Below are 23939 nucleotides of genomic sequence, written 5' to 3'. Positions count from 1 at the left end.
GGTTAAAGCGTAAACAATACATATGCGTTAAGTATAAGTATAAAACGTCCGTGCAATACCCTTTTTCTTGAACTGAATCAAACTTCTTTGTTGAATCGAAACCTAGTCCCCAGGAAGGTAACTGCTGACGACAGGTTATATTATTGCTATAAGAAAGAGTGATAAAAAATTAATGTTCGAGTTTAGGCATTCAAATATGTTTTCACACTGTCTGGCATTAATATTACCGTGCTATCCTGAACAATACACTTTACTGGTAACAAAACAACTATACAAAGTCAAATATATATGCAAATATATCATTCGATTCAAATAGATTAGGTAACAAACGGACCGTTTAATCTTTTCATTGGCTTCGACGCAGATATTGTTGTTCCCACATGGTACATAACTTCTTTTGTGTTCTTATGAAAAGTGGCTGAGCAGTCGTACAGACGCAATCAGCCCTTACCCATGGCCTATGTAATGTTTTCAGTGTCTCTCAGGCTTTGTCAACCTATGATATGCAATTATCTGAATATATTAGAGTTCCAAGTTGCAACCCTTAACCTAATTCAAATTGTGTGTGACTTTATTATCATTGTCATTTATTTATTTTGTCAAACACTGCTTGGAATTACAGGTAGCTTACACAGGTAATGCAATCTAGCTTTTAAATTATAAAATTTATTTGTTAACAAGGTTAACCTCAAGATTATTGTTCTGTGAATTTCGTGATATCTTACATTTTGTTTGGGGTTGGGGTTGGAGGTGTTTGTTTGTTTTGGGGTCGGGGGGTTGGACATGAAGCCAAAGTGTGCATCTAGCTTACGCATGAAATTTGCACTGGAAAGTAAACTAATAAATCATAAAGGCCGATAAAGCGACATTCGTAACAACGATGATGACATGTATTCTCAAGCGTTTTCGCTCGTCTTTTAAAACTAGTAAAATGGAAGCACAAAAAGCTTCAAACTTCAAAACTAAATTTTACGATGTGATGCTGATGGGCTATAATGATCTTTTCTTCTAAACATGTAGGATAATTACACGGATTACGCCAGACATTCATCTTCTTATGACCTTTACGATGGATTCTACTGCATTAAATCGATAAAATCCGATGCTTGAACTCTCCAAGTTCTAAAGTTTAAGTATTGCTCGACGGATGGACAACAATTCGAGAGCCAGTGATAAAGACTTGGTATTCTATACAACTAATAATAGTCACTAGGAAATATATTGAAATATATTCTAAAATTAAATATACAAAATATCTTAAAATACTCCTTACTTTTTCAGTTGGTATATTTTTTCAACACGCCGAAATTGAAATAAGAAACCTCTGTGGTAAGAGTAATACATGTACTTCAAAACATTGACACACCACTTCAAAACATTGACACACCGTGAAATAATTCACTATTAACATTGATACACCTTGAAATGATTCACCACTAGCATTGACACACCGTGAAATGATTCACAATTAACATTGACACACCGTGAAATTATTCACCATTAACAATGACACACCGCGAAATGATTCATCAGCAAAATGTTTATTAAAAGGCACTGGATATTTACATCTTGCTGCAACTCACCAAACATTTCCACTTTTCCATGATTTATTAGACTACATGTACAAGCAAATCTGAATTTTAAATGATTCTTAGTGTATTAAAAACACCTGACGAATTAATACCCAGTGAAATATAGTATGTAGTGTATTGAGTAACTTCATTAATTGCCGCCTTCTCAAACGCCACTTCTCGCTCCCGAATCGCAGACAATGGTCTTCTTTAACGTGTTTACCTCCATGGACTCGCTACCTTTTTGAAACGATAAAACCACATCGGAATAGTAATGCACATAATTACATCGTTATGCTTTATTCAAGCTGACATAATTTCAGCCGGAAAGAACCCTAAAATCGCTCAGCGTGTTCTGCGCTCAGCGGCACGTTTGCTCTCCATCCGACAGTGCTGCGTCACTGTCATTCACCGATGTTAGTCTCACGCATAGATCAAGAAGCGTCTGTGTACTGCATTTGCAACCGCATATAGTTTTATTGCGCGTTATTGTGTCTATTGCTAGGCATTATATGTATTGCCACTTTGAGAGAAACAAAGCAGATACAAGAAAATACTTGAACGTTTACAATGCCCTAGTATCTGATTTCTAAACTGCTTCTTAACTATATATATATATATATATTTATCAGTTAGCAATTAAATATAACGAAATACCATCAAAGCAACGATGGTCGGAATGTTACATTATGTTTAATGATATGGTATCATTTTTTAGTCAAATGATGTCAAGAAAAATTTCTCAAGGCACTAAACATTCTTAAGACATTGGCATGAATGAGATGGTTCTTTGGGAGAAATGAAAATTATTTCCGTATCGATGTTTTGTGTTCAGACTAATTCAGTCAAAAACGGACATCTTTCTGTATTAGAATGAGATGAGTCATATGAGAGAAAAGACAGGCCATCTCCAAGTAAACTATAGATACTGTCATATTGACATTTTTTCCACTACCTTTTACATACTATACATAGATGTAAAACATTAGGTATTTGAACTCTTTGCCATACAATATGATCTGATTAAATTCGAGAACGTACTATTTTAGTATTCAATGCGATGCTATTTGATGAATTAAAAAAACGTTTTGTAATTTTGTACACTTTTCAACAAGAAAACATAGCCATATACAATTGACGGGTATATTGATTCTGGTAGAAATAATAGTTTTAAATACATGCTGGTTCAAAACACTTGGAAAGAATTATCTATTTTCGGAATTATCTTGCGTCCGAAAACTAACAGTAACTTTATGTTTTATTTCAATTAAGTTTATAGGTCCTTTTATTTCAGAACAAAATCACAAATTAGCCAATTTTCCGTTGTTTCAGATAGGAATTAAAGTGACTGAAAAGTGTGTAGTCTTTTGTTTTCAAGTTTCGTGACTAGACAGAAAGTATTACGATGTACGAATTAGATTAGACTGATTTTGGTTTCTGGACTAGATTAAAAAAGAACGAAAATCAGCGAGATGCAACGGCACGTGGTGCATTTTTCGTTGATCTACTGATCTTACGGAGGATGGGAAGGGGATTACGAGTATTTAATAACTATTTTGTGAATGCTTTGGAACGGAAATGGAATTATTAAATGGCGCCTGGCGTGCTGAGTGACCGCCATCTCCATCTGATCCATCCATTAGTTCATATGACCTACTAAAACTGCAATCTTCAAATCAGAAAGGTAAACTGATCAGGATATATTGATGATATGTACCTTTCAACGAGGCTGAACTGGAAAGAGTTCGAGCTCCTGGGCTGTTGTGATGTGATGTGATTTTGATTTTTAACTTAGCTTTAACAATTTTTCAGTCATATCGCTACGATATCTGTAATGTGGCAGTTTATAATGATGTCTAGCACTGGAGCATCATGTCATTATCCTGACACCAGACCGACCAGTCCTAACACTAACCTCTTAATGCTGAACGCCAAGCTAGGCGGCTGTTAGTACCATTTTTGTAAGTTTCTGGTATGACTCGGCCGGGGATCGAACCCACGACCTCCCGCATCCGAGGCGGACGCTCTAATCACTAGGCCACCGGAGCGGCCTCTCTCTCTCTCCCCCCCCCCCAATCGAAAATGACAACAGGCGTATAAGAAAGACTAGGGTCACATGGTTTTGAAAATGAACATTTAAAAGAAAGTCTAGAAAATAAATAAAGTATGAAAATATGACTTTAATAGAGGAAGTCAATACATAGGCAAAACTAAATATGTGTCCTCTTTCTAGTGGGCAGAAAGAATGAGCTTGATACGGCGTAGGAATATGTAGAGGTCTTATGGTTTTGGCGTTTTATTAAATATATTGTGCAAGTTTCTAAATATCTCTTACGTAACCGGGGCTAAGTGTCTTTGCTGTGGATTTGCGTCGTCGATCTGTCGGCATTGCAGACATGGTGATTCATAATTTAGCTTTGAATTTTAAACAATGTATGGTACTTATGAGTCAATTTTGAATAGGTTTGGAATCAAGATAATTTACATTGTGGAATATCTCTTCTCTGTGTTATCATCGCTTTAGCTGGAAATGGGATCAACGAGTGCTTGATACAGATGCTTTTGTTCTTCGTTTATTTAGATTTATTTGGACCTCTCTCTCTCTCTCTCTCTCTCTCTCTCTCTCTCTCTCTCTTTAGATTTATTTGGACCTCTCTCTCTCTCTCTCTCTCTGTCTATCACACACACACACACACACACACACATTTCCTTGGTGTCCTTTTGAAAACTAGCTTCATCTGACATTCTTTCCAAAACTGTGTTCAACTAACTTTAATGTCTCGGCGGTTGATACCATAAAATGACGATAAACTCATCGTTGCTGCTTACGGTACCTCTCCCCCCCCCCCCATATCCCCAGCGGGAACAAAATGGTAATTTGTATAAAAATGACTTGCATGCCTTAAAATTATTGTTGTGTGTTGACATTTTTGAAAATTCTAGAAATGTATACCAAATAAATCATTCCCCATATTTTATAAGTTAGCTATTATTGAATATTGCAAGTTGTAAATATAGTTTCGACTGGTTGCGCGATACGGATTTTAAGTGTGCGATACGGAATCACAAAATGAACATGACTATGGAACGCCAGACCAGCCATATAAGATTAAATGGGTATGGACTAAAACAACATATCGGGCAATTGAGGGATTGCAAAATTCGAATCACAATGAACAATATTCCAGGAAACACAATGTAAAATATTTTAATATGTAAGAGATAGAAATAATAATCCGAGAACCGAAATTACTCCTGCTGTGAAAGAAGCCACAGGAGTACACACATACAAGGGAAATATTTGGCATTCATAAGAAGTCCCGGACCCACTGCTGTACCAAAGCGTACAATCTAGAAATTCTAAAGTCAAAATAAATGATAATGCATTAATTTTTAGTTTATGCACAACTTGATAATCTTGACTTATTTTAGGTACATAGTGCCAGATGTTTAATTGGAATTGTCATGATAATGAACATTAAGGATGGAATTGGTGCTGTGATCGGTTGATGCGATGTTGAATTATTTACGGCTTAGTCGTTGTTAGTAGTATAGTGGGATCCTTTGGAAATCCCAGTCAAAAAGGTCGTTGGACTATGGGGACAATGGGACTTAACATTAATATAGGGACAATATGAATGGAACATGTTAGGTGACGTCACGGTACAGAATATTGGTAACAATGTAGCAACTATGTTGCATGTGGCTGACCTAAATCGGGACCAAGGAGCGGGTCAGAGTTGCCAAATACGCGGTTTTTTTCGCCCAATTGGGCTCCTTTCGAAATTTGGTTGCGTGAAAAATTTTGAGATTGCGGGTTGTGGTTTTTTGGGCTGGTTTCTGATTTGTGTCGCCGTAATTTGGGCTGCATCAAATTGCTATTAAATTCTCCGCATTCAATTTCAAATTGGCGCTAGTGACGATAATATCTAAAAATCTTAATGAATCCATTATTCTGGACGTATCTCCATAGATGTTATCTCACATACTTAATTTTGTTTTAAAAATTCCGGAACCGGAAGAACGAAAAGCGCTTCTAATTCCAACCACATTTCCGTCGTGGGGAGCAATAATAGCGTTTGATCTAGAGAACAGGTCTAACCATTTACCTTTAGCAGCGATCAACATTGGCATTGAATTCAACTTGCTGCTGCACGACTCCAAAATTGAGTGCTCTTTGGCAGACCAAATAAAAGAGAGCTGTCGTCATTATCTGCTTGAACTACTAAGGGAACTGCGTCAGAGATTGCCGGCAAATGTTGAGCAGCTTGAATCTGTGGCTGATCTCTCACTTTCTGTCGTCCTTGGAGCACAGAAGCCGCAGTTGTCAAAGTTGTCGTTTTTACCTCTGTACAAGGGAAATTTGGGAGACCTGGAGCAGCAGTGGATGCGAATAAGTTTAATCTCTTGGCCACACTATAGTGATAACGAAGTTGAGCAGTTTTGGATAACTGTAGCAAATCATACGGACGCTTGCGGCGTTTTTTACTTTCTACAACTGGGACATTTCGCCTTATGTGTGTTGGCGATGCCTTACAGTAATGCAGCCGTCGAAAGAACTTTCTCTCAAATTAATCTGATTAAAACGAAAGTAAGTTACAGGATGGGGCAAGGCATGATGGAAGCTTTGTTACGCATTCGAAGCTATATGAAGCGCAACGGGATCTGTTGCAACGGATTTGTCCCATGTACAGCAATGCTGAGTAATTTCAATTCGAAAATTTATGCGACAACTGAATCTGCCGATCACGACGAGGACGTTCTACCGGAGTAATACTTTGAAGTTACAGATGAATAAATGTTTGTGTGATACTTAATTTATGGCATTTGATTCTTATTTACTCTTCAGATTTTAATATATAAACTGGGCGGTTTTTGGGCTGCTTTTTAAATGTACACGTGCGGAAATTGAAAAAAGTATCTGGCAACCCTGGAGTGGGTAGAAAACCTAAAACTCTTGGCGGGACATAGACATATATAACACATACAACATACAAACATAGATTGATGGCATTAATCTATCACAGAAACAACGATACAACTGACTAAAGAAATATTTAGGCAAGAAAGCAAATCTTTTCGAGGCATATGAGTGGGCCTTTGGTTTTTGTTTGTTGTCATCATTTCGTTAACATAGAGGGCATCGCATAGGTCTTCTTCTCTTCCTCAAACTTCTTCTGACTTCTGGACCGTAGAGGAGAACTCGCTTCAGACACCCTTGTATTTCCACATACATTCTTCTGTTCCAAACGCTTGTATCGGTGATCATTTCACATACATGGGTAAGTCCGTGCGGAACAGTATGGACGATACCAGGGTAGATGATTCAACATTAGTCCCTATCTTGTGACGAGAACAGCTGAAGGGAATGCAGTGAACTGCTGTTATTTATAGTGGGAGAGCGGATCGAAACGGATTGAGGTCTTTCACCAATCGTAACACGCGTTACAAAATTTAGTCACAGTGCTGAGTCTGTCTTCCAATATGAAGAGAGCGGCCTGTGGCCTCACATTACCTATATACATGCGTAAGCGTCTGTGTGAAGTGAATCCATGAAACAGAGCTTTCAACATGACGAAAACTAAGAAGACGACGAATTGGGGTACACCGGCCGTGGAGACAAGAAACGATGGTATAGCATCGGCTACCATAGTAAACACAGCCTTACCTCCAGAAGAGACCGATTTTAATTGGGATTTAGTGGATTTTCTTTCTTCTTCACAAGAATTTGTTCCGGTACCAGTACATACGCCGCCTTCTCCTTTAAGACACGTCGAGGATCTTCAACAGAGACAGAAAGAAGAATTTGGCCAAGGCTATTTCCGCACCTTTTCAATACCGAAGTCAATCAACACGCCGTTCTACCCCATTTGCGATTGAAGTTTGAACAGCAAGAATACAAAATGTTGGATATGTGGGAACACGAGTAAGCGTTCGCGTACGCTTGTATGGATACTAGATATTGTGTTTTTTCTCCTGGACACATAAAGTCAGGCTTCCGTCATTTGCGCCATTCTACGAAATGATCAAAGAATAAAATGGCAAGCAACCATATGAATAAAAAGGTTTAAACTACAGGAAATGGTGGATAGGTTGGCATGGTGGAAGTATCACTAGTGAGAATTTAAAATGCGACCTATATTCCGCATGTTTTAAAAATGGAATTAAACTGAAGAAAATGAGGTAAAGTAGGATGAAGTGGACATACAGAGGATGAAAAGTCGAATAGCAAAATAGTAAAGGAAAACAAACATTGAAACGAAGAAAGAGGGAGAGGAGACGGAAAAACAGGAGCAGAAACAAATGAGAAGAAGAAGACAAATAGTGTAGGAAAGAAGAGAAGAAACTGGTGGAGGAATAGAAGAAATTAGAAGAAGAAAGCCAAAAGCCGTTTTCAGGGCCACTCATATGCCTCGAAAAAAATTGCTTTCTTGCTTAAACAATATTTGTATTCGGTTGTATAGTTGTTTGTGTGATAGATTAATATTCATCAATCTATGTATGTATGTTGTATGTGTTATATATGTCTATGTTCCGCCGAGCGTTCTGTGTTTTTGCCTGCTATTCGGTCCCGATTGAGGTCAGCCACTTGCAACATTGTTGCAACATTGTTACCAACCTTCAGTACCGTGACGTTACCTCACCTGCTCCATTTCTATTGTCCCAATATTAATGGTAAGGCGCATTGTTCCCAAAAGGTCCCACTACCGTTTTGACTGTGATTTCCATCGTCCCAAAAGGGTCCCACTATAATACTGTTGTTGTATATGTACCTTAAAATTGAGAGGTAGACATGGAGTTGTCATAGAAGCTATTATCAGACTCTTTACTGGTTGCCTATATGAGGCTTGTTGGATTAAAAATATGGTGTGCATGATCTGAACTCTTTTGAATGGCATTAACAGCTAAACTCAAAGAGCCAACCGAATCTGTATATAACATCGCATGATCATGTAGAGTACCAGGTGATCAGTCGCATCTCTGGCTTTTCCAAGGTACATAGAATCGATTTGCATCCAACTTATTCGTAAAGATTTGCGCTGGATTTTAATCTGGTGGTTGTTCATATCGTCTAAACACAGGTTTTACTCATCTTCCAGTTTTTGCTCAATGTCTTATGCATTTCACATTTCTGTTGCGAAGTTTTTCCCGTAAGTAGTCCACACTTAGGCAACGTTAACAACATGGTTTACAGGAATCTGAAAGGTCGACGTAACAATAGGACTGATCCTCTAGCTAGCAGAGGCACGTTATCAATGACCAGCTTTGACTTGTCATTACCGGAGAACTGGTCTCTGACTACACCCAGAGGAGAAAGTTCCAGTCGAGGCATTAATTAAGGGACTGAAATAAACTTCGTCGAATTAGTCTATTTCGGGAATTTACTAGCATCATTGACAATGATATTCAACTTGACCGCAGAACAAACAATTTCGCCTTTGCACTACCGGAAGTGCTTTTTACATAGCATAATGTCTGGACAGTAACACAATTGTCGAGGACAGTAGTGACGTTGCAAAAAATACGGTTGCTGCTTTAGCCAAGAGAGTTCAGTCCTTGCTTGACTCTAGGAATGTTGATACGAAGGAAGCACGGACCAATCCGACACACTTTTATTTAGGGCTTGCACAATCATATCCACCGAATGTTCTAGTTATGAAAAACAATGCAGCGATAGGGAAATATAATTTCCATCCATTCAGTTACTCTCGCAACATACTCTTAGATCCGTTTCATCATACTTCAACCAATTTTGTTATAACGACCTATGAATATGGGGCGTAGTTCTTGTCGTTCGTGGAAATGGTGAATCCGAATCTGCGCAAACAAATTCAAGAAGGTAAATACGTTAACCTATCCATACTTATGTCGGTCTACACTCGGGACCACCTACATCTCCAAAACAAAAAACTGGCCTTTGCTTGAACACTTCCCTTAACTTGCCTCAGTTTATTCAATCATTAGGTATTTACTAGAGTATCATGTGTCCCATAGACGCCCAGAACTAAACACGTATGAGCAAGATATTTTCGACAAAAACTCCACGTATGGTGGCAAAGGTTTATATGAATATCATAAGATGTTCTCAGCCAAGCTGCAACACATCTCCGACATAACGAAGTGAAAGCTGGTTGGTCAGTAAGAAGCAGTACTTTGTTTTGTTCCATATTCATAAGTTTTGGTTTCGATACTTGGACAAAAGAAGTGGCTTAGTAAACACATGATTTGTGATCATAAATTCAAACGACCAGTGAAATAATTAACCTTTAAAATGGTGTGAGCCACATTTTCAGACAAATAACCCGACACCGAGGACAATCACCACATTCAGGACAGGACTGTCATTGACATTGCCACCCCAAAAAGGTCATTCCGGTAGGACCCCTGCGACACTCTGGCAAGTGGTGTGGAGACTTTAAGAACATTACCCATTGTCTCTGGGACACCACTAATTCGTCAGAAAAATGATGTACATTGACTTGTTTATATTCTCCTTTAATCCTTTTGATGTATATTTTATCGATGTACTTAACCATTTGCCTTTGATGTTCAATCTTTTAAAATTTGCAATAGTCGTGTCCTGAAAAAGTACAAAAACTCATATGTTGTATGGGTTCATTTCAAAAGAGGAATTCCCTTCACCGTAGCTACATGTTCTGTCTCTGCTACCTCTTCCTCTACTTTCAATGTCATCGATGAACGGATGCGGGAGGTCATGGGTTAGACCCCAGCCGAGTCATACCAAAGACTTACAAATATAGTACTAACAGCTGCTTCGCTTGGCGCTCTACATTAAGATGTTAGTGTTAGGACTGGTCAGCCTGGTGGTAGGATAATGTGACTGGGTGGGACATCATGCATGTAGCATGTAGTCTGAGCCTTGATGCCCCAGAGCTTGACATCACTATAAACTGCCATACTGGAGAAACCATAGCGGTATGACTGAAAAATTGTACAAAGCTACGTTAAAAATCCAAATCACAAACCCAAATTAATGACGAATACATAGATCTTGCCAGTTGCGAGGCTTTGTATCTTCGCCATACTTTTAACATGTTAATTAACTACGGTTCAGGCAAAACCGAATTTGTCAAACATTTGATCAAAGAGAAAAGGAATTTGATCGATCGTCCACCTCAGCGTATCGTGTGGTGTTGCACAACATGGCAATTAGCGTACAGTCTCTAGCGACAACGTCAAAGAGTTTCAATCGTGTTTGTGGAAGGCATTCCTGGTGAAGACGACGGGATCGTGTCTCACCCTAATCAAACACATATGGTCATCTTTGACGACATGTCAGGGGAAGACGAAGAAGAAATTAAACTGTGGTTAACGTGCAACGGGAATCATCGTAATACCAGTGTAATTTACATCACCCAGCATTTGTTTCAACAAAGTAAAGCCATCGCAACATCAGTCTCAAGGCTCATTACGTAGTCATTTTCCAACGACCTAGAGATAAATCGCAAGTACAAGTGTTAGCCAAACAGTTCGGTACTCTATGGCTGAAACACGCGTACGACGAAAGCCACTCAAACCCCACACGCATATTTACTCGTGGATTCCAAACCCATTACCCACTATAATGTGCGATCTTGTACCCATTTGTATCATCACTGGTGCCTAACAGAGGGCCTCTCGTGTACACGTTGCTGTCGATTTAAAACAATATATAAAATCCTCCGACACTTTGGGTCTGTCTCACACATCTTTAACATTATGTCTCTTCAATCTCATCTTCCCTTCAATTTGAATCGCGCCGTGTACGTCATCATTCGCACAAAAGTCCACAAATACGTGCTCGTTTCTTAGAAGCCAATCTCAGAGAAGTCTTACGATAGTTTACGGTGACAGGATGTCAAATGCTTCAAGGCATCATTCACATACCACATCAAACTAAACACTTTTTTGAAAGAAACAACGTAGCCTTGACGGAACTGGCAGATCTCCGTAGCGACAATCAAAGCAAAATATAAATCATTTTGAAACCTGGAGGTAGCGGCTCTCTAGGAGGTGTCATCGTACGCTCCTTCTTAAAATGGGATCCCAATGCCTGAAAAGTCACAGCCAAGAAAAAAGCCACTGCCCAACCCAAACGTACCCTAAAAAAAGTGTTGTGGTGTCAAGACCAGGTCACAGACCCAGAAAAAGACAAGTCACAAGAACAAAAGAAATGGCACAAGAAAGGATCCCAGAAAACAGCTTCTTTCCGCAAAAAAGGGTGCTACGACCCGGACGCAACCTTTTATTCCCAAATCACGACCTGCGACGGTGGTGACCACGTTTCCAGTATCCTCACCGTTGCTAGTCATGCCAGCCAAATCCAATTTGACATCCGTCAAAAAGTGAAACCCGTGTCTCCAGGAACGTCTCCTCCGTCGTTGTCATCATCCTCCTCTTTAGCCTGATCTACAGCTGCTAACATAGTACCTTCACCCAAAATCAAATTCCAAGAGAGATCGGTCATGTCACAGACTTTAATGGATTTGTCCAAGCAAGAACTGTCCTGATTTAGTCCGTTTCGAACCCATCAACGACGCGTGATGCCTCTCATAAAGTTGATACGACGTACCGACAGTCAGTAGGGATGCATTCCACTATAACAAAGATATGGATTAAACGATTGGTATCAGTGTGTTTGTACTCCGGATTGAAAACATGTTGTCACCCACCAAAAGTGCACACCAGCGTCATCGTCATTCTCCTGTCCAAAACAAAAAAGGAAAAGGACAGTCACGTCATTTGACCCCGCATCCGAAACAACGCTTAGCCAAGAACAAGCTAAGTACGCGTTACAAAAAAACATTCGAACAAACGTTCCAGAAATCGCACCCAAATGCAGGGTATCGATCATCGATATCATGCTGATTTAGCCGATATCTCTCATTTGGCCACTGCAATCGTGGCTACAAATATTTGTTTTGTGTCATCGACGTCTTTTCCAAATTTGCCTGGGTAGTTCCTTTGACTTCCAAATCGAGCACCGAGTTAGTGCGAGCCCTAAAACTGGTGTTGAAACAAAGTGGTTGTCATCCTCTTCAGTGGCAAACCGACAAAGCACCGAAATGTATAACCTTGTCAGGGCTATCCAAAAATCTAGAAAAGATATACTAATTTATTGCCAACATTTTTCTGTATTTGTGTGTTGGTCTGTGAGTGTGTTTGTAAGTGATGAGATATAAAAGTGCCTATAAACGTCGTTTCACTGGCTTGTAAGAAAGTGAGAGAGTGTGTGTGTGTGTTCGTTTTAGGGTTGTATGTATGAGAAGTAATAAAGTGTGTTTGTATGTAAAAAGTGAACGTGAGTGATTCTTTCAGTTCCGCGATGTCCATTTGTTTGGTTGTGGTGTGGGTCTTGTTAGCTTTGTGCAACGGAAGTATTTTCCTTCACGTCCGTGCTTCAGGGTTATAAATCGGAGAGTTCTTCAGTCTGGCTACCCATCATTGACGTATCAATTTTAACAAAGTTAGTAGGAATCCCAAACTGTTAGAACTGCAGATGCAGCTGGAACAAACTATGCGCCTCCTACAAGAGCTATCCATGGAGGCTATTGGAGAGGTATCCAGGATTGAAGAGGAAGAGGAACAAAGAAGAAAGAAGAGGAGAAGGAAAATAGAGAAAGGATCATGCTTAACCTCATCTGAGACATGCATGTAAGATCAAACCTACAGTGAGGACACAGCCACTACCACCACTACCACCACCACAATGCCAAGCACCACATTCACCTAGATTCCCTGCCCCCCCCCCAGAAAACTGGGAGGAGTAGTTGGAGAGACAGGACAAGAGTAGTAACATCGGTGCCAGCAACAGCATCCGCAAGCACACTGCAGAGTCATGAGGGTATGAATCTTCATGGTCCCTCAAAGTGAAAATTGGGATCATGAGGCCACTTATCAACCATCTGCGCTCCCAACGACAACATTCAGTTGGAGTAGGATTAGAGTCGGCGCTGCGTGCTTTGGGGCCAGACTCGGAAGATATCATCATTAAACAGGTGCAACTGAAGATAAAAAGAAACAGTCCTTATCAGGACTAACCAGACCTCTAGAAAAGAGAAAGTGATCAAGTTGCCAAAAACCATTATGTTTGTTGGTAGTGTGTGTGTGTATGTTTGAGTCTATTTGCCTTTTCCTTAAAAAAAACAAAACCACATTCCTTCGCTCATGAATGTTTGTCTTGTGTGACTGTGGAGTAGTATGAATATAAACACTAAATCCTTTGCTAATGTAATAGTGTGTATATGTGTGTGTGTCTTTTTCTCTTAACAAAACCTTTGTCCCTACTCTCATGATTGATTGTTTTGTGTGAAAATAAAGTAGTGTGAATATAAACACAGACTCATTTCCAAGTGTATTTGTAGGTGATGGTGTGTTGTTTTTAAATAAAATCTTCCTTTCTCCACTGTGTGGTGGTAGAAAATATTTTAGATCTTGACAGTATTAATGTGTTGGTTTGTAAAAACTTTTATTTTTAGGCTAGCACTCTAATCTCTGTGGATCATTTAATATGTAATACGTGTAGTTGGTGAAAGGGGATGTTTTCCTTCATGTCAGTGCTGTATGTATATAAAGTGTCGCGCACGTCATCTTTGAATTTTCCAACAATGGCAACAAACTACGTTGACAAATCACAGAAGTTAAAAGAGGTTGTGGATTCATTAGGGATAGTTGAAAAAATGCCTGTATGGTTGGAGTATGGTTCATATAGCCCTCACAGAGTGAAAATGAAAATAAATAATTTAAGGAGAGGGAAGATAATGTTAAAGGGTCTTTTAAAACAGGAAAAAGAAGAGGAGGATTTGGAGAAAAAGGATAGATCAGAAGATGGAATGATAAAATAATGAAAGAGGGGGAGAATGAAAAGAGAAAGTCGAAGAAGAGAAGGAGATTGAAGAAGAAGAAGAAGGAGAAGAAGAAGAAGAAGAAGAAGGAGAATGAGGAAGAAGAAGAACAAGAAGAAGAACAAGAAGAAGACAAGAAGAAGAAACATGTAGTGAACAAGATAAGGAATTGGTGGTAAAGAAGAAAAGAAGAGATACAGTAGGAAAAAAAGGAGAAGAAACCCAAAGACTCTTTCCAGGGACCCTCACCTGTCTTGAAAATATGCCTATTGTCTCTTGCTTAAAAAAATAATTTAGTCGATTTTTGTGTGTGAGAGATTTATGTCGATAAATCTATTCTTGACTATGTCTGTCTCTAATCCTGTCTCTAGCCATGTCTCTATGTCTTTGTCTCTATTTATCCCTAGAGTAGCGCATATTCAGGTTAGCCCCTTGCAACATTGTTCCGCCCGATTGAGGCCATCCCCATGCAACATTGTTGCCATTTTTTTCTCAATCTCCAGTACCATGATGTCACCCCTCTCGAATTCATATTGTCCCTGGAAAGGCCCAATACATTGTCGCCATACATTCACAATTTTACATTTTCTATTTCTGTATAGTAACCCACTCCTGTTCGTGTCCGTATAGTGCCATGGCACTTTTTTAAACTGGAAGTCCCAGTGTCCATATAGTGACCCCATTCACTACTTTTGTTGCTTTCTTCACTACTCTTAATTGATAAGTTTTGCTTTTAATGGTCCATAGTTTGTTTTTTTCCGTTACTTATTTTTCTTAAAAGTGGCTTTGTTTTATGCGTCTTGGGTTTGTTTGTTGTTCTATTTATTCTTACCACTATTTGGATTGGCGCCCTTCCATTAAACGGAGATCTGCGTACAGTGCATCTTGGTGCACTGACGTTACTGATTGTTTAATGGGGGGGTGGAAGTGTTACGGGTCTATGCTCTTAAAATAAGTAACATTCAAGAGTGAAAGACAACGAGCTTTGTAAAATTTAACAAACAATTTGTTTCCCAAGAATAAAAAGTGAAAATTAGAAAAAAGAACTTACGGTATTGCGAATTAAATCCCAAAAATTCAAATAATTAGATCAGACGCAAATTCTAATAATGTAAAGCCCCGAATAAAATTTAGTACAGGTGCAGACTAAATTCAAAAACTGAAGGCGATGCCATGTTTTTGATATCTTATAGAGTACTTAGGTGTAAATAGTCTTTTGCTGAATCACAGTAATATAATTCCAGGTTTGAATTTGGTATAAATATTAACGAATTTTATCAGATCAATTTTGTATTTATTGAGAAAAAACCCACTAGAATTCAATAATTGGAACAAATAAGATTCCAGTCCAAAACTACTGATCACAACATATAATATAAAACTTGAATGTGTTAAAGCACGAAGCACAAAGTCCTCAGAGTTGCAAGATTATGTAATTCTCTACATGGCCTCAGGTTACAATTAGCATTTTCTAGAAGAAGAAAGAAGAACATTACCAAATGGAAATTCATGTTATAGAATGATCCTGATGTTTACAAAGCAATAACCTATATTATGTATAATTCACGTAAGAAATTCCAAAACTTTGGCCCAAATAAGCATATTTACTTCTAATTTTAATAAAAAATAATGATTTTAAACCCATAAATATAGAGAATAGAGTAGCTATGCATTGGGTATGTACAATGAATACAATAAAAAATAATTCAACTTGGATCAAGCAGAAATGAATTCACTTTTGGACAAGGTCAAGTCCAACATGCAAAGTTACATTACAATAGAATGTAATGAAATTAAAAAAAATATAAAACCCTAATTAACAAACAATTAAATTATATATGTTTGACGAGGCAATATAGGCTATACATGTCGACCAGTATAACTCGTAGACGAAGAACCTGGCAAAACCCTGGTAAGAACCAGCGACTCACCGGAAGGTGCTGGCAAGTTTTCTCACATACCAGTATTGGCCGAGCACGAGACTGGAACCAAAGCGGACAAATTGTGAGATGGCAGTGATCGGTAAAGGCGAGCGCTTTAGACCAATAAGGTATCCGTGCTCAGGTGGGGTTTTATGTTGTTTGGGTTCCCCTCATTTGTAGCCATTTCTGTATATGTTGGGGTAATTTTGGGAGACCATTTTCCCTTCCCTCTTGAGGGAGGTTCGAGGGGGTGAAAGAGTGGTGTCTGGAGCAGTACTGATTTCAAGCTACTTTATCCTTCTGGTTGTTGAGGTTCTGGTAGTAGCTGTCATTTCTGTTTTCATCGGGGTTATTTTTTGTCTCCGAAGAAAGTATTAATGATGTTTGCAGAGTTTTGCTTTGGTCATTTATTTTGGCTATTGCCAATCTTTTTCCTTGACTTGGGATGTTTGTTCTGAATTTTCTACTCTCGGTGTGTACTAAGAGGTGGACGGTATAGAAAGGGCGTTGGTGTTGCACATGTATTGCTTATAATTAAATGTAATAATGGAGTTGTTCTCTAGAAAAATGTTAGTGTTGTATAAAATTGCGGTCTGCATTCCAAAACAATTTAATTCTTGCCAATGATGATAGATCCTATTTTGACTTTGTGGTGTGGTATAAACAAATAGGTCAAAACAGGTGGGTTACTACGTGGTAGAAACAAATGAATTGGTTACTTATAATAGCTGATAGGAGATGGAATCGCTAACGTCGTCTAAATCAACATTAATTGCGAATGCAAGGATTAAGCCCATGATTACATGTGTTTTCCAGACCCCATTGTGCAATGTGACAGAACGTCTCGCAGCAATTTCCATAGGCTTGTGAATGTTTAAGGCTCCTGTCAGGTATGCGCTAGTATGTGACCTAGTACCTGCTTATGAGCGTGACCCAAAATCTCACAACTCGCTGAAGTCCAAATTATACAACGCAGGGTAATTAATTTTGCACAAAGAAATGGAACAAAGGCAGACAAATAATCCTTTGAACGTTATAAATGTTGTTTAGGAGTCTGGTTAAATTTATGATATCTAGTTATGATAATGAAGAAAGGATATTGTAAGATTAAGTAATTTCCTATTTTGCGAAAAAATTACAGAGCTCTATTTTTGTCCAAACGTTTACTACTAAATGTCATACCTTTCACCGAATGTTGAATTCGAGTAATGCCAAATCTATTTCAGATGGAGAGTATAATTTCTCGTTGTTGACTGGAAATCGGATGGCTGGTTGACTTGCCGGATTGTTGGTTTGGGCTGGTCGGCTGGCTGGTTAGGTTGATGGCTGTGTGGTTTGCGAGCTAGGTGGATGTATGATTGAGCGGGTGATTTCTGGATATTGTTCAATGTAGTTTAAACCTCTCACCTGATTGATAAACCCCGGATTGCTTTTTTTGTGTGGAAATCATTGCTAAGTGCGCCTTAATGGTTAGAGGGTGTGATAGAAAGCAAGAAATCACTGTCTTTTCCCTGCTTTGAGTAACGTTCCGCATCCCTTCTAAAGCAGCTTTGGGTGTTATGGAATGAATGGAATGGATGATGCTAAGACCGACACAATACGACCACTTTGCTTCTGATTTTTCCCATCTGGTCAGAGAACAGTTTACATTCTACTCCGGAAGATGTGATTGTTAAGATCGACATGAAAATCTGAATCAGAGCAACTGGATAGACTCAGACAAGTATTGGGCCAATGGGACTGCATATTTTTTAAGGGCACTACAGACATGGAAAAGGGAGACCTCATCAAGCATAATATAAGACTCAAAAATTAGAAATCTGTCAAACGACCATACAGAAGATGTTTAAGGAGATGCTTCACCATATTAAGGAAGTGCTAGATGCTGGTGGAATCAGATAATCTGGTAGTCCTAACTCCTCTATTGTTGTGTTGGTCTAGAAACGAGATAACAGCCTGCGTTTCTGCATTGACTTCAGGTCCCTCAATGCAAAGACCGGAAGGACGACTACATGCTGCCGCGGTTTGATGATACCGTCGATATATTGCGATGGGCCAAGTTCTTCTCCAAGCTAGACGTAAGATCAGGATTGAGGGAGAACACAAGCAATACACAGCCTTCTCGGTAGGTTCACTCGGCTTTTATGAGACGAACCGCGAGAGTTTCGCTTTGTGCACCGCTGAAACTACATTTCAACACACCAAACGGCTCAGACTACCGCTAAAGCCCTTTACGAGCACTATTTTTCGATATTACAGTTTTCGGAATGGGTTCACAGTGATCAGGGACGTAATTTCGAGGGTAGGGTTATAAAGGAGCTATGCAAATTAGCTAACATACAGAAGTCTCTCTCCTCCCCATTTCACACACATGAAAATGATGCTTGAGAACTCTATAATGGAACGCTCTTAAAAATGCTATGGACATTGGACGAAAAGCAAAATTTTAAGTCATACATTGCTCCAATAATCAGTGCATATAATGCTACTAAGCATGATTCTACTTGATTCTCACCCCATTTTCTTATGTTAGGGTGGAGCCCCCGGATTTCGGTTGACGCCTATCCTGGTACTGCACCAGATAGTGACGAGGCTGCTTCAGAGCCTTACACGTATACGGAAAAATCTAGAAGACCGACTCCAATTCGTTTACAAGGCTGCTGCGAAAAAGTCGAGCAATAGCCGTGCTAAAAACAAAGTCCAGTACGATAAGAGTCCAAACTAGAAGTAGGGGACCGAGTCCTAGTGCACAATGTTGGACCAAAGGGAAAACAAAAATTAGCCGACAAGTGGACCAGGGACGTATAGTAGGTCATATTGATCCCAAATTTAGATATGCCAGTGTAGAAGGTGTAAAGGGTAGCATGTCCAAAATCTGTTCGCACATTGTATCGTAATATGATTTGCCCATTGCCTATTTTCATTGCAATCCAGCCCTCATGAAATCGGTTTGGAAGAACCCGAGTGTACAAAAATGAATATCTTCAGAGTCGAACTCTGAATCTCTAAGTTCTAATTCAGACAGCGACAGGTTATGTTAACACAGACGACCCGGCTGGGTCGGAAGAGAGATTGTTCGACCCCGTGTCCACTCCACACGGACCACCTCTGATAGTATATCTCGATCTATTATAAACCATCATATTAGGCAGCCTCTTGAAAGCGTAACCTTTGACAATGGTGGGTCTAGGCAATATGACAGTAGTTTAAATGAACCAACAACTCATTTTCTACCCCATCACGTGCCTCGCAAGAAAGCACTCAGCTCAGATATCCAAAGGTGTCTACCGAAAGGTTAGTTCGAAATCCGACCGTATTAGAGCGAGACCCATAGCGTCAGTCCGTGAAATTAGGTCCAAAGCCCACCAGCATCACAGGTGTTGCGGGAAGACTAAGGCCAGCAACCGGTAAGGCGTTCTACCAGAGACTGCCAACCACCTGACCGGCTATGCAAGTTGGTGTATTCGCAGACGATTTACTAGCTGTGAGTTACTGAGATCTATCCGTATCTTTTGGGCGTTCTCTTGGTTTTTATTTAAGAGGTAGGAGTGAATCTGAAGATCTCATTTATTGTCACTCTAACACAAAAATATAGGTATAAGGTGACAATTTCATATCATTGTGTAAGTAATTGTAGTTTTAATTTCAGTGGTTTTATGTATTTAATTTTTTGCAGCACAATTACACTTATTAGGCTCGGTAGTTCCGTTTATGTTTTTACTTGTCCCCCATGTCATGAACTAATATTACTGCGTAATGATGGAAAAATTTGGGGGCAGGGGTATTGCTTTTCCGAGGAGAATCGGGTGGGCTCGAATCCCACTGGGAATGACCTACTAGGACAATCACGTTAGTAACAATACTAAGAAAAAGAAAGGGAATACATAGAAATAGAAAAACGTTCTTGTATGGTTTTCATTTTTTTAAACTAAAAAGGATGAAATTTCGTATATTTTATGTTTGATTTTAAATCTTGTTATCATATGAACAGTCATATATTATTGTTTTTTATTTATTTCTGAAGACACCATATAGTACTGATTGATTATTTGTTCCTGGAAATTTCATTGGGGGGGGGGGGGCTGCAGGCACACATTTGTTAAATGTCAGGAGACATTTACACTTAGGGAGGTAGTATGTGACCCATGTGCATGATTGTCATGAGTGAGTGAGTGAGTCAGTAATCGATCAGTGCACGAAGCGCTTATTCATTTCGTTTGCGCATATCACGGCGAATACAATTCGAGAAAATTGTAATATCTGAATGTTTAGGGGGTTTTTTTTGGGGGGGGGTCTTCTTTTCTTCTGTTTTCTTTTATTTTTGTCTTTCATCGTTTACGCTAAATAAACCCTATGACCCGAGAATGTTGTGTTCGCCTTTCTTGTACAACACCTGGCTCACACTCTAGTGAAGATTTCCAAAAAACGTATGAAGAATTTTACTCCTCTGGTGATTGTTTAGTACTCGTTAGCATTGCCGTAAAATTGGAACGGTACATGTTAGTTTCGGTCTCATGCATTATGCTATTCAGGAAATATTTGCCTTGCAGCTGCATTTCCAAGTGCAAACCGCCCATCATTAATTAAATATTCCCTTTTGTTGTTTTTTTTTTTTTTTTGGATTTTTTTTTTTTTTTTTTGGTATTTGCTAAATCCGTCGTTGTCGTCGAAGTCATCATCAACAGCCAAATTTATATTAGTGATCTTGTTCAACCAATCAAGTTTACATACAACATAGGCAGTGAGGTGTGTATTATTTCCTTATTTTCCGAACGAGATTCTCAAGGTAAGTTCCGCAGGGGTAAATTTCCATGCCCCTGTTGACCAGTTTATTGTTCAAGCACATAATCTACTTCACTGAACACGAAATGCATTACATTGTTGACTTGGGCTTACCTGGCATCGGCACCAAAATAGGCTTTGACCGTTATGAGGACTCTGACTTCCAGCAACAATATAACACCTATTCATATTGATGTAATCGAAGATGTGTCTCTTAAATTTAAAATCCTTAGGAGATGAGGTCATTAAAGACGCCACGTTGATACACGTAACGAAATTCTCGCATCATTTGTATTGTCGGTGGCATAGCAAACATATCTAGTGAACATTCAAATCTCTGACATTTTTATTTCTTATTCTTTTTTGGGTCGTGTCTCTGACCGCTGGTTTCTTAAAATCAATTTCGGTCTTTTCCTAAGAGACTTAAAGAATGAATCTTTGACAAGAATGTGGAGCAAATGTATAGTTGTATCTCTGAGATCCAGTGAGTTATTTTCGAGTTCGGATCAACAAAGTTTTACCTGCTTACATTAGGGTTCGTTTTGGACTGTGCTTGTCAATGAGTACATTATAGAGAAACTCTTCATTTATTTCATTGCTGTATCTTTCAAATTATGAAATCTTCAAGTCACCATAGCCTTATGTTTGGGGCCACAGTAAGAAAATCCGATATTAACATATCTCCCAAACCATATCCATGCTATGGACCTATCCCCAGCTTCACAGGATGCATCAAGTAAAATCGAGTCAAAAATGTACTTCCACTGTTAGTTTGTCTGTAGATAATAGATTATTATATCCAACATATCCTCCACTAATTACGTACAATTTGTTAACAAAAATATAGAGTGCGGATCCATACATTATCGAAACACGTGATATGTGTTTTCTTCCTTCATCATAAAAGCTAAGGAATGTTCCACTTTATAAGGAAAGACCCTAAACAAATTAATGGCTTTGTTTTACTATTACATTGTGATCGAATTATCATGTCATAGATATTCAATTAGTTATGAGCTAACTCTGGATGTATTACTTGTCGTAATAGTCAGGGTCATTTTCATCCAAGTGTTTCTAGAAATATTCGTTGAATATTTGTGCAATTAAATTTGGTTTGGTCTGGGGCAATGTTCTACACTTGCGTGTGTTGAATGACTGATAGCCAAGCTGCTCTCTAATGAAATTTGTGATCCATGAAATGAGGTAATTTGCCATGAAATGACATAATTTGCCCGTATAAAAAAACGTTTTATTGGGAAACACATGCATAGAACATTCACTGTTGAAAAATAAATGGTTATTCATTGTTCGATGGTTGTTGTCTCAAAGAAGACACTAGATCGAAAATGAATAATGTGTTTTGACAAGATTCGAGATGTTTTCTGTGTTGTAGTGCCAATCGTTGTCATGATAATTCAACAATGGACTGGAAAGAAGACAGCTAATACAAGTGACGAGTCAAATAATCCACATTTCCGATTGCTACAATAACACAATAAACTACAAAGTTTTGGCAGAATAAGATTTTTTTTTCAGAGATATGTTCTTTACACCACATCTATTATGGTTATCGTTTTTCACAGTTCTTGGAGACATGAACTCAGAGGAAGGGGTGCAATGTTTAACGCCATGGTTGATACATTTACTTGCTTTATAGTAGATTACTTGTAAAGCTGAATCCAAGAAGCAACACTCCGTGAGTATCGTTTCCAGCTGGCATTGGCTTCTTAAATACGGTGTTTCCCACCAATCTGAATGTTCATCGATTGAGAATGTTTTCGATATCCTACATGCTGTCTTCCTTCTTGGTCATCCATTGTCAATTGAAAGTTCTATTTAACACGTCTTCATTCATATCTTCTAATTTATAGACCAGTGGGTCACGTCCACACACTGGTCCATTGACACGAAAAAATTATGTCGTCCGTGCCGTTAATAGCTTTAATCTAAAGGCATTTTGGAGGACTAGTGCGAAACCGATCGATAGTGTTTAACACTTCTTTTTTCGGGTCCCCGGCATAACAACAATCGAACAAATATGCTTGCTCCATTTAGAGGCGTCATTTATGGAGTACATCTGATGCTAACATTTATTGTAATAATGGAACTAACACAGCGATGGTGTGGGTCTGTTGGTGTGTAAGATATTTCCATATACTGAAAAACATCTAAAACTTTTGCCCCTCCGTTCAGGATATTTAATCGTAAAAAAAATGAATGTGTCGCTTATTTGTTTTTATTTTGTTGTTGTTGTTTTTTCTTCAATTGTTTGGAAACATTATGACATTCGGTACCGAATCGTTCATTCATACTGGGATTGGTCACCACTGTTTGTAGGATGTAATTCCAATTTGACTCAAGGCACTACTAAAGACCAAGAGTTTTCAACTTGTTAAATCATGTCAGATCTTGTTTGGACAAATGCAATAAACTTTGTAACATGTCTATTCTGTTTTGCAGTTTTGTTTTATGATGTGACTAAACTTCTGGCTGTAGCAGCGGCTAGAGAAATTGAAAAGAAGTCGATGACAATGAGAGGAGGTAGACTTTTTAGAGAAAGTCAAAAGTAGCTTTCGGTCACTTTATCAGTACTTAACCAAATTAAGACTAGATTGTTTTTAACTTGACATTTACCAGATAAAAATTTTGTATTGAAAGTAATGACCCTATGGGTTCCGCATACATTTACGTTCCTCTGCAAGATGGTTTCATTCAAGATGAATATTTGAAACTACGACCACTAAATTTGTGTCATTTATTAGAAGCTATTATGAAAAAGAAAAGAAATAGAAATGATACCTTATAAATGCCATCTCTCT

Source organism: Sinohyriopsis cumingii, chromosome 7, assembly GCF_028554795.1.
Source record: "Sinohyriopsis cumingii isolate HCF-2022 chromosome 7, ASM2855479v2, whole genome shotgun sequence".
NCBI classification, from domain to species: Eukaryota; Metazoa; Mollusca; class Bivalvia; order Unionida; family Unionidae; genus Sinohyriopsis; species Sinohyriopsis cumingii.
The sequence above is the reverse complement of the archived record's forward strand: the minus strand, read 5'-3'. Positions refer to the sequence as shown.